The sequence below is a fragment of the Bos indicus genome, unplaced genomic scaffold (assembly GCF_029378745.1).
Source record: "Bos indicus isolate NIAB-ARS_2022 breed Sahiwal x Tharparkar unplaced genomic scaffold, NIAB-ARS_B.indTharparkar_mat_pri_1.0 scaffold_57, whole genome shotgun sequence".
Lineage (NCBI taxonomy): Eukaryota > Metazoa > Chordata > Mammalia > Artiodactyla > Bovidae > Bos > Bos indicus.
In genome coordinates this window covers 286,304-290,991 of record NW_027223722.1, presented here as the reverse complement: position 1 = coordinate 290,991, position 4,688 = coordinate 286,304, and positions in this window count along the sequence as shown.

The window sequence follows — 4,688 nt, the reverse complement described above, 5'->3', positions numbered from 1 at the left end:
ATAAGCAGGGTTACAATATATAGCTTTTGACGTACTCGTTTCCTGATTTGGAACCGTCTGTTGTTCCTTGTCCAGTTCTGACTGTTGCTTCCTGACCTGCATACAGATTTCTCAAGAGGCAGGTCTGGTGTTCTTGTATTCCCATCTCCTTAAGAATTTTGCAGACTTTGTTACTGTCCACCAGAATCGAAGGCTTTGACATAGTCAATAAAACAGAAGTAGATATTTTTCTGGAACTCGCTTACTTTTTAAATGATTAAATGGATGTTGGCAATTTGATCTCTGGTTCCTCTGACTTTTCTAAATCAGTTTGACATCTGGAAGTTCATGGTTCATGTACTGTTGAAGCCTGGCTTGGAGAATTTTGAGCATTACTTTACTAGTGTGTGAGATGAGTGCAATTTTGTGGTAGTCTGAGCATTCTTTGGCATTGCCTTTCTTTGGGATTGGAATTAAAATTGACATTTTCCAGTTCTGTGTCCACAGCTGAATTTTCCAAATTTGTTTGGCATATTGAGTGTAGCACTTTAACCTTGAAGTGAAAGCTGCTCAGTTGTATCCAACTCTTTGCATCCCCATGGACTATGCACTCCATGGAATTCTTCAGGCCAGAATACTGGAGGAAGTAACCTTTCCTTTCTCCAAGAGATCGTCCCAACCCAGGAATGGAACCCAGGTCTCCCGCCTTACAGGCAGATTCTTTACCAGCTGAGCCACAAGGGAAGCCCTTTTCTATGTTAACACTATTGAAAATCTTGCTTTTATGTATATTCCTCACCAATCCATATTGTGTAAGATGATACATGGTAGACTGTGGAAGAATTCTTATCCCCTCTCTAACGCATGATGCTAATTTCAAGTATTCATTTAAGCTTTCCTTGACTACTTATTATAACATGCTCTATCATAGTAAAGAAAAATTAGCTAATGTTATCTTGGATGTAGCTTGGGTAATAGAAAGGGCAAAGGTTGAAATTTTCTGGTTAATATTCAAAGAATAAGGAAACCTATCTAGCAGCTTAAATAGGCAATTTACTACAATTCCTCATTGCAGTAAATCCATGATTATTAAATGACACAGATGACAGATTTTGTTTTACAACTTGAGCTCTGTGCAACTCTTCTCAAAATTTGCTGTGAGACATATTGGAATGTCCTCTACTTGTGGAGCAGAAAATTGGCACAATCCCGTCTTTCCCTTGGTGTTGATAAGCCTTAAAAAAGTGGTGGTTTAAAGACTTGGACTCCTTCCAAGTTGGTCTTAATTTTAGTTTACTACCCAGCATAGAAATGGCAACCCATTTCTAGCTACCAGATACCCTAACCACCCTAAGACTGCTTCAGCCTCTGTTACTGTGATGTCTTGAAACATGGTCTCCAGAAAAGAAATGGATCCCTGGCAACTGTTTGCAATATTTAGCTACCAAATAGCAAATAATATTAGAGACAAAATATGTGTGGGTGTTGTCAGTATCTTTGAATATGTTTGTATACTTTTATATTTTAGGTTAGTGAAAAAACTTGAATGCTCCTATAAAATACATGGACTTCCCTCGTGGCTCAGAGGGTAAAGTGTCTGCCTACAGTGCGGGAGATCCGGGTTTGATCCCTGGGTCGGGACGATCCCCTGGAGAAGCAAATGGCAACCCACTCCAGTATTCTTGCCTGGAGAATCCCATGGACGGAGGAACCTGGTAGGGTATAGGCCATGGGGTCGCAAAGAGTCAGACATGACTGAGAGAGTAGATAGATAGATAAAATACATTGTTCAATTAATATTATTTTTCAGTTACATTAATACATATCAAATATACAAACATGTGCACATAACTAAAAGTCTAACAATTTAATAACAAAAGTATAAAAATAAGCCACAATAATGAGGTAATAAAAAACCTAGATAATATATATAGAATGAATAATAAATCAAAATTGAAACCTAAAACTATGCTCAGAGATGAAGAGACCAAGTTTGTTAAACATTAAACAGAATAATTTTTTAAATTTAACTAATGATTTACTTCAAATGATTAAAGAAATGTAGTTGATTTATAGATGGAAATTAATACACCAAAAACAAAGCAAATTGAATCCGTAAAATGTATTAAACAGTTCAGGAACTGATGGCTTTAAAAAAAGATGAAATGGTTTCTGATAAATCTAAATAAAGATGAAAAGAGTAAAAAAAAACCAGTAACTAAAATGGAATAGCTAAAATGTATGTGTGCATGTGTGTGTGCATGCATTTGTGTATATATGACTAGATTGTGGTGGCAATTCAATGAATTTGAAAATCTTGAAACAAATTATACTCAAGCAGAGCCAAAATTTCATAAAATTAATCCAATGAAGCACAAATAACTTAATGAATCAATATTCAGAGTAAATAATCATCAAATCAAAATTTAAAAAAAAAACAAATAATGGCTTCTAAAAGTTAGTCAAGTTCAACTTAATTTTATGGGGCATATCCTATTTCTATGACAAATAACAATTCTCATTTTATAAAACAGCTACTGAGCATGGAAAAATACAGTCTTCGCTAAGTTTAAGCAATCTTGATTCTAAGCTGGATCACTCCAAAATAATTGCTGGAGACACAGGTTCAATCCCTCAGTCCAGAAGAGCTGCTGGAAGTCCGCACGGCAATCCGCTCCAGTATTCTTCCTGGAGAATCCCATGGACAGAGGAGCCTGGCAGGCTACAGCCTATAGGGTCGCAAAGAGTCAGACATGACTGAAACAACTGAGCACTAAAGTGATATTTATGAATGAATATATATATTGTCTTACAAAATATTAGTAAACGTGTTTCAGATGGCCATAAGAGAATTATGATCTACATTGACGGTTTCTTTAGAAAGGAATACATTTTATGTTAATACTGTATGTGATTCCAGTGAGTTAAAGCTATATAATCAGATTGAAAATTTCATGAAAAAGATTTTACACAAAATTTCATTTAATTAAATAAGGCAATCAACCTCTTAATAATTCGTAATTATATTAATAAAGAAGTTATGTATGAGATATATATTAACCTTGAAAAGAACATATTACCCATACTAGGACTAAGGACAGAATGCATGTGCTTATCTGCTAAGGCTTGTATAACAAATACCACAGACTGACTGACACAAGAGAATTGTGAAAAGTGAAATTAAAAGTTGCTCAGTCGTGTCTGACTCTTTGTGACCCCATAGACATAAGTCCATGGAATTCTTCAGGCCAGAATACTGGAGTAGGTAGCCTTTCCCTTCTCCAGGGGATCTTCCCAACCCAGGGATCCGACCCAGGTCTCCCACACTGCAGGCGGATTCTTTACCAGCTGAGCCACAAGAGAGCTATATTTTTTCATAATTCTGGGGGCTGGAAATTCAAGATCAAGGTGCTGGCAAAGTTGATTTCTGATATGACCTCTCTCCTTGGCTTGCAGACCCTTTTTACTGTATTGGCACATGGCCTTTTCTCTGTGTGTGCTCTGGTGTCCATTCTGCTTCTTACAAGGACATCAATGTTATTAGATTAGGGCCCCGCTCTTTGACCTCATTTCACTTTTAATTACTTTCTTCAAAGCCCTTATATCCAAACACAATCATGATGGGAGACAGGGCTGGATGTTTTGTTGTCATCATAAATTACATATTACATATTACATCATAAACTACATATTACATATGCATTAACATAAATTTACATCTATGTTATGCCTTGGTCCTTTAAATCATACAGGGACAAGCAGAGAGATTTTAAACAAGAAATATTATAATAATTGAGTTTGCATTTAGTTATGTAGTTCTCTCCACCAGTCTTCTTTATTTTGATGTATGGCTTCAAGTTGCTGTCTAGTGTCCTTGTGTTTACATCAGGAAGACTCCTTTCTGCATTCTTATAGGGCAGGTCTACAAACAACAAATTCCTTGAACTTTTGTTTACCTTGATTTTTTTTTAATTGAAGTCTAGTTGACTTACAGTTCTGTGTTAGAAATAGGTTTATAGCAAAGTGCTTCTGTTGTGTACTTACATATATGTGTCTATATATATGTATATTCTTTTTCAGATTATTTTTCATTGTGGGTTATTGGAAAATATTGAATATAGTTCCATATGCTATAAACTGCTTAAATTTCTTATTGAGTTTGAAATTTTGCTAATCAGATATGGAATTCAGTGGATTATTTTGTTGCTATTATCCAGCAGTTTAGGAATGCCACCCCACAACTTTCTGGCCTCCATCATTTTTGCTAAGAAATTGACACTTAATGTTGTCAACCACTTGTTTGTGGTAAGTAGCCTCTCTCCTTTTGATTTCAGGGTGCTCTCTTTGTCTTTTGACAGTTTGATTATAATGTGTCTCAATGTGGATACTGTTGTATTCATTCTTCTTGGAGTTCATCGCTGCTGCTGCTAAGTCGCTTCAGTCGTGTACAACTCTGTGCAACCCCATAGATGACAGCCCACCAGGCTCCCCCGTCCCTGGGATTCTCCAGGCAAGAACACTGGAGTAGGTTGCCAATTCCTTCTCCAATGCATGAAAGTGAAAAGTGAAAGTGAAGTCGCTCAGTGGTGTCTGAACCTCAGCGACCCCATGGACTGCAGCCTTCGAGGATTACATATCCTATTTGTGTAAAATCATATCTTCCATCAAATTTAGAAACTTTCAGCTATTGTATCATCACATACTGTGTC